Source organism: Chionomys nivalis, chromosome 2 (genome assembly GCF_950005125.1).
Source record: "Chionomys nivalis chromosome 2, mChiNiv1.1, whole genome shotgun sequence".
Taxonomy (NCBI): domain Eukaryota; kingdom Metazoa; phylum Chordata; class Mammalia; order Rodentia; family Cricetidae; genus Chionomys; species Chionomys nivalis.
Window position 1 is genome coordinate 131,145,107 of NC_080087.1, and position 12,777 is coordinate 131,157,883.

Here is a 12,777-nt window from a genome sequence, read left to right on the forward strand (position 1 = left end):
ACTCCTTTGCTTTGGGCCTGAGACAAGACAGAAACATCACGACAGCAAAAGAATGTGGCAAATGCTTCTCACCTCATGAGGATAGAAAGCAGAATACAACAAAAGAAGGGCCCAGGGAAAAGATAGCTTCAAAGGCAATGTTCCAGTGGATTCCTTCCTCCACGGAGCCAGGCCCTCCACCTCCAACATTCATGCCACCTTCTGTTTTCATTCAGGATGCAGGTGACCCTAGGCTGGTCCCATGAGGGGCAGTGGTGGGTGACCTGAGGCCAAGATATGCCATGCAGAGAGAGTTTGGATATAGAGTTTATTTAGTGAGTATTGGGAATGATAGAATAATAAGGGGTTATGGAGGGTTGGAGGAGGGGAGCGAAGAAAGGGGAGACAGAAGGAGAGTAGAGAGAAGCAGAGACTGCCTCTTCAGAAGAAGGATGGATGGGGGAATTTCCTTCTGTACGCTGTGAATACCATTGGTTAATAAAGAAAACTGGCTTGGCCTGAGAGGGTAAAGAGGCGGGGAAAACTAAATTGAATGCTGGGAGAGAGAAGGCAGAGTCAGAGGGAAGCCATGGAGCTGCGGCCAGAGAGAGGCATGCTGAAAGCTTACCAGTAAGCCACTGCCATGTGGCAATACACAGATTAATAGAAATGGGTTAAATTAATATGCAAGAGCTAGCCAACGAGAAACTAGAGTTAATGGGCCAAGCAGTGGTTTAAGTACTATGGTTTCTGTGTGATTATTTCGGGGCTGAGCAGCCGGGAAGCAAGAAGCAGCCTCCTTCCAACAAATTGGCACACCAATGTAGCCAACTAAAATCCTGAGAGAGCTTGAAAAGGAAGTCTAGGCACAAAATTACAGAGTTTAACACAACGGCTTGCTGTTTGTTGGCAACATGAAGCAGATGAAGGTTTTCCTGACTCAGCGGTAGCAGAAAAAAAGCTGTATGGCTTTGAAATGCCGACTTTCTGGGCTGTGCTGCCAGCAAGACCTCTGGCTCTTTCAGAAAGCTGAGTATTTAAATGGGGTTTTGTGAGCAGAGTGCTACAACTGCTTAATGGCTTGACAAAGACCTGCTACATACTTGGAACTGAGGCAATGTGCATGGCTTGAAGAGGCAGTGAACGAACTTCCACCATGTTGGACTGTGAGAAGCAAGCAGGCAGGGCCTTATATACCCTAGTAATGGCACAGCTCAAGTTTTTAAGAAGTGCTTAGCATATTAAAAAGCACTCCTGGACAGTAAAGAATTATAGATACACAATAATGACAAAGTCAGATGGAAAAGACCTCTAAATGGGTGACAGTGTTGGATAAATGTATGTAGGCTTGGGAGAGAAGAAAAAGAATATAGACAGTTATAAAAAGAAGTATATGGCTTTGTAAAAAAAGGTAAAGTCTTTAAAGAGACAGAGTACAGACAGTCATAGATTAAAGGAGTAAAGAATAAAATATTAAAAATAGAGTAAAAGCAAATAAACTACATAAAGATGGAGAATACACAGAGAGTCTAGAATATGTTTATTATTGTTTTCTTTGAATTTTTTGACTGTGAAGGAGCTAAGTAATCAATGTATATACTTTAAAGGTATCGCGTCTTCAGAATTTGGGTCTAAGGATTTGTTGCTTTGGAAAAGAGGTTCTTCTTTTGTTTCCACAGAGGACAAGAACCTATGGAATTTCTCGAGACTAATGTGGTTTTATGGACCAAGACCCCATTGAAAGGTCACTGTGAACACCCCCCCAAAATAGGAAGCAGTTTGGAGAAGAAATATGCTCATATCCCAAATACTGTTTATAAATGTTTCTTTACATTTAAAGGGGAATACGCTATAGAGATTTGCATATGGATCTTAGTTTATCGATTAAAATTTTAGGTCAATTTTATTGTGCGTATATTTCTGTTCTTGATTAGGGTGTTGTGTTTGTGCAGCTCATATCAAAGTGTAATGCATGGTTAAGAAATATAGGTTAATAGATGGTCATCTATAATAGTCAAGCTTGTAGTCATGTTAGGTTTTCTAGATATATAAAGATATATTCAGTTAGATAGGTATTCTTCAAATCTTTCAGAGACCTACAGAATATGGCATTTAAAATGTTTCAATAACTTAGAACTTTTCATGACAATGAGACACATCTGCTCCTGGCAGCATCAATCTACTACAAGAGGATGATGGGCATCGAAGAGGCTCCTTATGGTGTTAGTTAGCCATTTGGGCAAGAAACTGCTCTTGCCTAAAGGTGAGATCATCTTTCAGGGTTCCTGCTTCATGAAAGAATAGAAAGATTCTGCTAGACGTTTTGCTACCTACTTAGAGACCTCTGCCTCATAAATGAGGCAGTCATTCCAGTTCACCCAGTGGTTAACAACCCTTACAATCTCTTGTCTAACGTCCCCCCTACCACCTCCTATTTTACAGTTCTAGACCTAAAAGATGCCTTCTTCACTGTCCCTTTACACACTGACTCATACTTCCACTTTGCCTTCACCTGGGAGGACCCTGACTCCCGGTCCTTCAGACAGCTTACGAGGACTGCTCTCCCTCAAGGTTTTCAAGACAGCCCCCATTTCTTTGGCCATGCTCTGGCCTGAGATCTCTCAAACTTTGACTCAGGTTCCAGCATGTTCCTCCAGTACATGGATGACCTATTTCTCTGCAGTCCTACATTGTCTCTGTCCCAACAGGCCACCTCTGTGCTCCTGAACTTCCGCAAATTCCCGGGATATCGAGTTTCACCAAACAAGGCTCAACTGTGCTCTCCTACAGTGGTGTGTTCGGGTGTTCAACTTAGCCTGGGGTCCAGGCACTGCGAGATTTACAGCCTCCAACCACAGGGGCTCAGATCCTCTCATTTTTGGGTTTGTTGGGGTTCTTTCACCATTGGATCCCTAACTTTTCCATTACAGCCAAGCCTCTGTAACAGGCAGCCAGAGAGACACCCACGGGACCTCTCACCCACCCGGCCATCATCCATCGCCACTTCTCTCTACTGCAGGATGCCCTTCTAACAGCTCCTGCCCTTGCTCTTCCAGACCCCACAAAGCCTTACCATCTCTATACAGATGAGAGGTCAGGAGTGGACACAGGAGTTCTAACCCAATAAGCTGGGCCTTCAAATCCAGCAGTCGCCTTTTTATCCAAACAGCTGGACCTCACCTTCTGTGGATGGCAACCATGCCTGAGAGCCCTGGAAGCAGCAGCTGAACTCACTTGGGAGGCTCTCGAGATCACCTTGTCCAAGCCAATCATAGTATATTCCACCCATTGCCTCTCACACCTTCTGAGACACTCCTCTCTCTCCCTCATTGGGCCTTTACGAGTCCAGACTTTTCACTTACTGTTTCTAGAAAACCCCCAAATTACTTTGGCTTCAAGTCCTGCCTTAAACCCTGCGACTCTCCTCCCTGTTCCCTCCCTCTCTGGTACCTCCTCCCAGTCTTGCCCAGAGACTGTAGATGCTTTAATCTCACCTCAGCTGAGTTTTCTAGACCAGCCGCTTGCAGATCCCCAACTCTGTTTATGGACAGAAGTCCCCTTATAGATAAATCAGGAAACCGACAGGCAGCGTATGCAGTGGTCACTTCCACTGACACAGTCAAAGCAACACGCCTGCCAATAGGAACCTCCTCACAAAAGGCTTGACTAGGGTGCTCCAAATAGCTAAGGGCCAATGGGCTAATATCTACACTGACTCGAAATATGCCTTCTTGATAGCCCACACTCATTCTGCACTCTGGAAGGAAAGGGGCTTCCTTACTACCAAGAGCACTCCCATAGTTAACAGACCCCTTATAGCCAACCTCTTAGAGGCCCTCCAGCTTCCTGCAGAAGTAGCCATTATTCACTGTCGGGGACACCAACCCTCCAAGGACCCAGTGGCCTTAGGCAATGCCAAGGCTGACCAGTAGCCCAGGGGCTGGCCTCCAGCTCCTCAGATTCCACAGAACATATTTTGTTCTTAACTCCCTTCCTATCAGCCCTGTTACCAACCAAAAGAGAGAAACGAGCTTATGAAAGGGGGGCCATACTAACAAAAGATGGATAGTTCTATTTAAATAACCACCTCATTCTTCCTCAAGACCAGGCATTGGCGATCATTTCAGACATCAGCCAGACCTTACACATAGGCCCCAAAGCTTTGTTCCGCTTCTTGGAGCCCCTCTTTGACCCCACCCATCTCCGAGATCATATTTTACAGGTTCACTCCTTCTGCCAGACTGTGGCCAAGCCAACCCATGAGGGGCTCTCTACACACGTCAATCTCTACACCAGCTTCATGGACATCAACCAGGCAAAGATTGGCAAGTTGATTTAACTCATATGCCTACTCATAAAATACTCTGTTACCTGTTAACACTTGTGGACACTTTTACAGGATGGATAGAAGCGTTTCTGGTCTCCAGGGAAAGAGCAGATGTGATGGCTCAGGTACTCCTAGACCACATCATTCCTTGGTTTGGTGTCCCACGAACCATCCAGATGGACAATGGGCCAGCCTTCACTTCCAGGGTCATGGGGCTCATGTCAGAAGCTCTCAACATCTCCTGGAAATTCCACACCCCCTACCATCCACAATCGTCGGGAAAGGTTGAGAGGACCAATGAACTCATCAAACAACAGCTAATCAAGCTCTCCATTGAACTCAGGTTATCTTGGCCCTCCTTTCTCCCCATTGCCCTGACTTGCCTCAGGGCCACCCCCACATCCCCCTACAGGCCTGAGCCCTTTTGAGCTGCTTTATGGCAGGCCCTTTCTCCTTAACCATCACCTCCCAGTCCAAACTCCTCCACTGGCGGAGTACCTACCCTACCTCTCCCTTTTAAGGTCCCTTCTCTGTTGACACTCTGACAGGTGTCTCCCTGCCCCCACACCAGTGGACCCTAATGCTCCTAAACCTGCCCCACTCTCCCCAGGGGACAGAGTACTCCTCAAACAGCTAACTCCTAGGTCTCTCGAACCTCAATGGACAGGACCTCACACGGTAATCCTCACCACACCCTCGGCTGCCAAGCTCTTGGGACACCCATGCTGGTACCATCTCTCCAGGCTCAAGCAAGCACCTACTCAGGCCACTTGGTCTGTCCAGCAGACAGGACCTTCCACCCTCCGGTTTTCCAGGATGCCACAATGAAGGGCCTACCTGCTCCTCATCCTGACACACTCATCTTTGGTAATAACAATATTTTTTTTCCTAGACACCTGCCTTCTCACCTCCCCCAAGGAACAGATGCCTGACGTCTCGGGGATGACAGTACATGGGATGCCTTTCCAGCCACACCTCTTGTTGAGTGTGGACCCAACAACACCTAGTTCTCCCCTTCCACACCTTGTCCTAAACCTGCAGGAAGTAGCCAGACTGAGTCAATGCCCCTTATTCCTAGAGAGCCCAAATTGTTGGTCACAATTATCACTTTAATTTCCTATCATCCCTATATCCAAAGGGTCTGGAATGTTAAGTTGGGAGCGCAGACCCCAGCCCCCAGGTCTGGACTCCAAATTCCAGCACATGAGGTATTTATGTGAGCTCCCAAAGGAGAAACACGTAATCCCTTTTCCTTCCTCCTGGTGGTTGCGTTCGCTGCCTCCTGCGAGCGCAGGACTCCCATTAAATCTGGATATTTCTTAATTTGGCTTGTTTTGATTTGGTTTGATTGGAAATTTGCATTGGCAGAGAGCCTGCATTAGGAAAAATTCCTAATAGTTATGATAAAAGATAAAGTATATATAAATATTGTAACTAATTCTTGCTTGATAACTGTTTTGTTACATGTAATTTTACTATGTTAAAGTTAAAACCTTCCTTTTTATTTAAACAGAAAAGGGGAGGTGATATGGGATTCTCCTCTGTATGCTGTAAATACCACTGGTTCGTAAAGAAAACTGGCTTGGCCTGAGAGGGTAGAGTGGCCGTGAAAACTACACTGAATGCTGGGAGAGAGAAGGTAGAGTCAGAGAGATGCCATAGAGCCATGGCCAGAGACAGACATGCTGAAACTTTGCTAGTAGGCCACAAGTCTCATGGTAAAATATAAAATAATGGAGATGGGTTGATTTAAGATTTAAGAGTTATGCAATAAGCTAGAGCTAATGGGCCAAGCAGTGATTTAAAGAATATAGTTTCTGTGTGATTATTTCGGGGCTCAGCAGCAGGGAACCAACAAGCAAACTCCTTCAACAAGAGAGAAATACCTTGGTGGGAAGGGGGGACTTAGAGTGGGCAGAACTTGTCTTTTAAAGGGATAGGTACCCAGGTGATAGGCAAGGCCAGCAAATTATAACACCTTCCAAAATAGGGCTGTCAGCAAGGGACCCACCCTTTAACACATGAACCCATAAGGTCAATCTATATTCAAATCACAGGAGTGAAGAAACTAGTCAAAAACAGATTTTAAAAATCCTGAAATGGCAGCGGGTGCTTTTTGTCTGCAGATTCCATATTCAAGAGTTCACAGATCACACATATTAAAATGTATTTGTGTTTGCACTAAATACAGACCTTTTACTGTACGTGCATACACTGTTTACAAGGAAACAACCTGTCTGCAGCAGTCACTTTGCCTCAGGCAGCATGAGTCCTCCTCCTGTGAGCACCATTAGGATTAGGGTCTGCTACCTGGTGGGGGAGGTAGGGGGTCTTAGAAACAATCTCAGAGGTTGCCAAGGGACAACTGTAGATGCTCATTAAACATACATCTTATTCTAGGTTCATAATAACCCTTTGGACTGCATTTTCGTATGACAACAAAGGGCAATAAATGATCCAGCTGCTCACTAACCCTAATTCAGATCAACACCGTGAAGGTAGTGGAGCTATTCCCATGGCAATACAATACTCATTTTCACAAACAGCCTTGGATCCACTATTTCAGCGCTATAGAGAGAGCAAATATAGAAATCACGTAGTATTTTAGAGTTTAAAAACCTTTACGGCAACTTTCTGGGAAATGGCTGCATTGCTTAAAACAACAGCTAAGGCAGCATCTGGAGTTTACACCTCAACATGAAGACAGTTAAAGAACGAGGACTGGACGAGGTGGATTTAGGGGATGGGCTCATTTTGCATGGTCTACTAGGGTTTTCTTTGCTCTGAATGACCAATGTACAAATCTTAGAATCAAAGGCTTTAGTGTCCTCTAGTGGCCACTCTCCACCTCTGCAACCTACTTTGTCCCAAATATCCTACTCCTCCAATCCTCTGAAGAGAACAGCGATTATAGCAACTCCCTTTGTGTCACAGAAGGGCAGACAGTGCTCTTGAATTTTCCAAGATAACAAGCAGCGAGTGGCAATCAGGAAAACAAGTAAAATCACTGCCATGTTTTTATTTAAAGATTAACTAATCGAAAATATTGACTCACAAAGGAAAAGGTGGAATAGTCCTTGGGAAGAAATGTTGGTGTGAAGTACCATGTAGACATGTTCCTTTCACTCTGGGTCTCCATCTCACCACACAGTTTCCATTCCAGCCTAAGGCACCAGGTGGTAGTATCCAGGCATACTCTGGCCCTGCGCCTTGGGCACAGGAACCCCTCTACTATGGCACTGTACACAGGTGCAAAGGCCCCTTTAAGAGAAGCTCTACCTACTCCCAGCCCTCCTCTTCTCCCATACCTTTCCAATAAACTCTATCCCCACCAATCTCTCTAAAGCCACAGTGCTAAAACCTTAAGTAGCCACCTGTGTGCTTAAGACCAGGCTATACAGCAAAGAATCTTTTCTTCTGTGTACACGCCTATGCCCGGGCCCTTCATTTAAAAATCAGTTCTCCCTGAATTTGACAGTAGGTTTTTTAGGTGAGACCTTAGCTAATATAAGAAACCCTTCCTATTTGCAGGTATTTGTTTCATGCAATCCATTATTTACAGCCATAGACTATTTTCTGTTGCTATAACTGGAATAACACAGACTGAACAGTTTATAAAGAAAGGTTTGCTCACCTCACAGTCCCTAGGCTGAGCAGATGGAAAGACAAGGGGCTGCCTCTGATCAACGGTCTGCATGCTGTTCAGAACTCTGCAGAATGCTGAGTGGCACAGGACACCACCACAAGGGGAGGGGAGCACAAAAAAAGGCAAAACCACTTGGGCATTTATAAGAGTTATTCCAGGACACCTCATTAATCTATTAATGGATCAAACCATTCATCAGATGTGTGCCTCTGTGATGTACTTACCTTTTAAATCCTCTCTCATCTCATTTCTTAAGATCTCACAATGGGGATTAAATCCAAAGTAAGTTTAATGAATCATTCAAACCACAATACTTACCATTTCTTTTTTTTTTTTTACTACACTTGTTCATTGTGTGTGGGTATGCTTACGTACATGTGTGTGCGCATGCGTGTGCATGCAGGAGTGAGAAAACAAGTCAGTTCCTTCCTCCCAGGATTAATCACAGACTGCAGGGCTTGATGATATGCACCTTTACCTGCTGAACCATCTCGTCAGTTCAAGAAATAAACATTTCTAAAAATTGGACATCTTAACTGTTTACTCCAAACCTGACCGCATTTAAAGAATATAATTACAAAGCATTTTGAAGAGGACAACTATTTACATGCACATCCAGTATGCTCATAAGTCTACTCTATCCAACCTGCCACATCTTTTAAATGAGAATCTCTTACAACAGTCAGGGTTTAACGATGTCTCCCTCCCGTGATTCTGCAGTTTACATGGTAAATCAATGAGGAAACAAGCAGGGAGAATATGGAAGCAAAGCTGTTGCCTCAGCCCATTCCCATTCCCAGGAGGGCAACTGAGCAGTGAGGAGTAGAATCTGACGTTCGGCAAGAGGAGACAGTCAGGATGTCACTCTACCCAAGGCCCCCCATAAACGAAATTTTTGATATTCCCTGAAAGCTACTACAACTTAGTACAAAAACACAATGTTTTATTCACAACTTCTACAGAAAATGTTTTACAATTTCACTCAGACCGACTATCAACCTGGTCAAGTTGGGAAAGAAACTTTCCCTCTACCAACTTGGGTTTGAGTGCTCTGGGATCTCTGAATTGGCAACAGATAGGAGCTCACTGCCTGGGAAGGAGGGAGTAGCTCCTTAAAGGGCCTGGGGTCAAACACGGGGGAGTTACATACCAGCTAAAACTTCAGAAGGCAAGCAGGGGCATTTCTAATAAGGCTCCTTTGCAAACTCTTCCAAATCTAACAGTTTTAAACATCAGTCATTTTCTGTCTGGAAATCTGCAAGAAGCCTGTGAGAGCAAAATTCCACAGCCTGCTTTGTGTCATGTGAGGCAGATGACTGCATCCAACGTTTTCAGGTCAAAGTCATTTTATGACTTGCTGGTGGGTAGGTGTTCCCTTCTATTCAAAATAGCACATGAAGCTCTTCACAGAGCTTGCTATGGAGAGAAGAAATCTACACAAAGGAAAAGCATTCAGCACACATAACAAAAGCCTAAACACACTGTCCCATAATCCCCTGAGCAAGTCAGTACACTGCATGACTGTACCTCAATTCTCTGTCGGATAGGAAATGGAAACCGTTATGGGAAGTTATTTTAAGGTGGGTTACTTTTGTTTATGCTGTGGAACATTTGTTTAATGATGTAAAGGTTTATGGTGTATTTGTTTAACTCTGTGAAGCTGTGTTCAAACACCTGACGATCTAATAAAGTGCTGAAGAGCCAATAGCAAGGCAGGAGAGAGAAACAGGTGGGGTTGGCAGGCAGAGGATAAATATGAAGAGAAGTCTGAGAGAAAAGAGATCTGGAAATGAGAGAGGAAAAAGGAGGACTTCAGGGGCCAGCCAGACGCGGAGTAAGAAGGAAAGAAATGGTATACGGGAATAGAGAAAGATAAAAGCCCTGGGGCCAAAGAGAGATGGGATAATTTAAGAAAAGCTGGAAAGAAACAAGCCAAATTAAGGCTGGGTGTTTAGAACTAAAAATAAGCCTCCATGTTGATTTACTTGGGAGCTGAGTGGTGAGTTCCCCAAAAAGCCTAAAGAGTAAAAGCAAAAACAACCAACAACCGACACCATCTGCCCTATGTGGCCGACATCGAAGCAGCACTGTGCTCAGGGACCGCAAACGCCCCTCCTCGTTATAGTAAGCAGTCAGTCAGCACATCTAGGACACAATTTTGAAGTACAACAGAAGTTAACCTATAGCTGCCATGCTTCCAAGGCCTGTGAGATCGTACCGAATCTTGATCCCTTTACTGCGGAAAACTCTCGGATTTGCTTTTTCTAGACTGTAAGTTTACAGGTTTAAGGAAGGGTTCTCGTTACCCTCGTTACTGAATGGAACCTGCAGTCGCACTACATGAGGATTGTCTCTATGTCTGTCCTGAATCATCTCCATGTGACGTCCATTACCTTTTGCATGAAGAAACCCAGGTTTTCAACTGCCTAGCCCTGGAAGAGAGGTGCCTGGTGAGGGACACCACACAATATCTATGTCACCTTGACCATTCAGGCAAAACCCTCTACATGCCTTATGTCAACAATGAGACCACTGTTGTTTACAAGCCTGGGAAAGTGGATCCTGTGGCCCTCCAGGTTATATGGTCTGGCGGCATTAGTCATGGCAGCATCTGCACGACTTCACTTCCAATGCTCCTATAAGAGGGAAGACAGCAGGCCACAAGATGCCTGGCAGACAAACCTTCAGTTTGGTCTTAGTAACTGCCCAGGCATGTTACACTTCATGACCAAGCCACATCAGTCGATGTTCCTATCCATCTACAATCATGGGTACAGAACAGATGGGATGTTCCACAGTGACCTTCACCCTGGAGTAAACTTTTAGCTTTTATACCAGGAGGGTTCCTGGTGTAAAATAATCTACCATGGGAAGATAGTGGCTCTGTCTTTGCATGCACACTGTACACTTTCATAGAGCCATTCTAAGGAAGGGGTCTACCAGATATTTGTACTGGAAGAATAAAATTAGGTCAGGTTTAGTTTCATGTGGTATAAATGAGTAATCGATTAGTTAAGATGGCCAGGGTTTGGAATACTAAACAGCAGGTATTTGGGTTGTGTTAGAGTTGTGGAGAAAAGCATGGTTTAGTTGAAGCAAACCTCATTTGTAAAAGGGAGACCATCACATAGAAACAGTGGAAGAATATAAGAGGGTAGGACAATAATGTCTAGCCCATCTTTCTCCCAGTGAGAAAGGAAGATTTTTGTTAAAATTTCTAGGTCAAAGAATTTTCCAGGGGGGGAAAAGAGGCTATAAGAAAAGAAAGAGGAGAGAAAGCTGTAGACTTACAGTCTTGGACAAAGTTGCCTATTTCAGGGTGGCTGGTGTGAATCGAGGCCCGTTATCAGTGACAGTACTTTCTTCTAACAGCTATGCAGTATCCTAGTCTGCTGGCCAAAAGGTACCGGCCTCTGTCAGAAGGTGAAAGCCTTGTCCTTGAAGTATTGTACATGAATGGCATCTGTTAGTTTTCATATATACCTGAGTGTATTAAATCATTTACCCAAATCCCCATACTAATTACTATCTAATATAGAAATAAAAGTTTAGAAATGCCAACAGGCATAAGGCAGTCAAAATTATTTCAAAAGTGGTCTGTATGGCTCAGCAGTTAAGAACACTGACTGTTCTTCCAAAGGTCCTGAGTCAATTCCCAGCAACCATATGGTGGCTCACAACTGATGTGGGATTCCCCTCTGTATGCTGTGAATATGTTTTATTACCACTGGTTAATGAAGAAGCTGCTTTGGCCTATGGCAGGGCAGAACAGAGCTAGGCAGGAAAACTAAATGCAGGAAGAAAGAAGGTGGAGTCTGGCAATTACATTTACAGGTAGGCTACAGCCTCATGGTGATACACAGATTAATAGAAACCGGTTAATTTAAGATATAAGAGCTAGCTAGGAATATGCCTAAGCTACTGACCAAACAGTGTTGAAATTAATATAGCTTCTATGTGATTATCCAGGTCTGGGCAAGAGTAGTCTCAGTTTACACACAACTATCTGTAATGAGATTTGGAACCCTCTTGAAGAAGAGACCTGGTCAGCTGTCCTCATCAATTTAGACCATGAAACCCAATACGGACAAGTTCAACAGAATTGTCATATACGGGCTGCCCATGCATGCTTCAGCAGCATTGCCAGGGCATACATTTCATTCATTTCTCTAGAGGAACAGAACCAAAAAAAGGCATTGCACTAAATCATATGATTATTGTGCAAGTATATTTTATATATATATATATGGTATTTATTAGCTTGGCTTGTGGGCTTTGGTCCAGCTAGTCCAACAATGGCTATCTACCACAGGGTTGGTAAGCTTTAATGCCAGTGGAGGAATACATTGGCCAGCCAGAGTGAGTGCAAAAGAGCGAGCTTCCTCCTTCCCTGTCATTTATATAGGCTCTCACCAGATGAAAGGTGGATCTTCCTACCTCAAAAGATCCAGATTAAAAGTGGGTCTTCCCACTTCAAATCATTTAATAAAAATAAAAAATAAAAATAAACCAGCCACTTGGCTTTATGTTGATTCCAGGTGTAGTCAAGTTGACAACCACGAATAGCTATCACAGGGTCAAACCATGTATCCTACTCGGGGTATTGAGATGTTTAGAAGAGTTGGCATCATAATTCTGCAATTTCAAGTCCTTGACTGATTTTTTCCTAGAGTTCTATTGCTTTGTCCTACAGTGCTGCCCTTGTGGGAGGGAGCAAGCAGGCCCGGCGTCAACAGCATGGGCTCTGGCGGACAAGCTGAATGCAGCAGGCTAGTTTATTCAGGAAGGGGAAAGCCTTATATACCATCCCCTCCCTGCCCGAGGA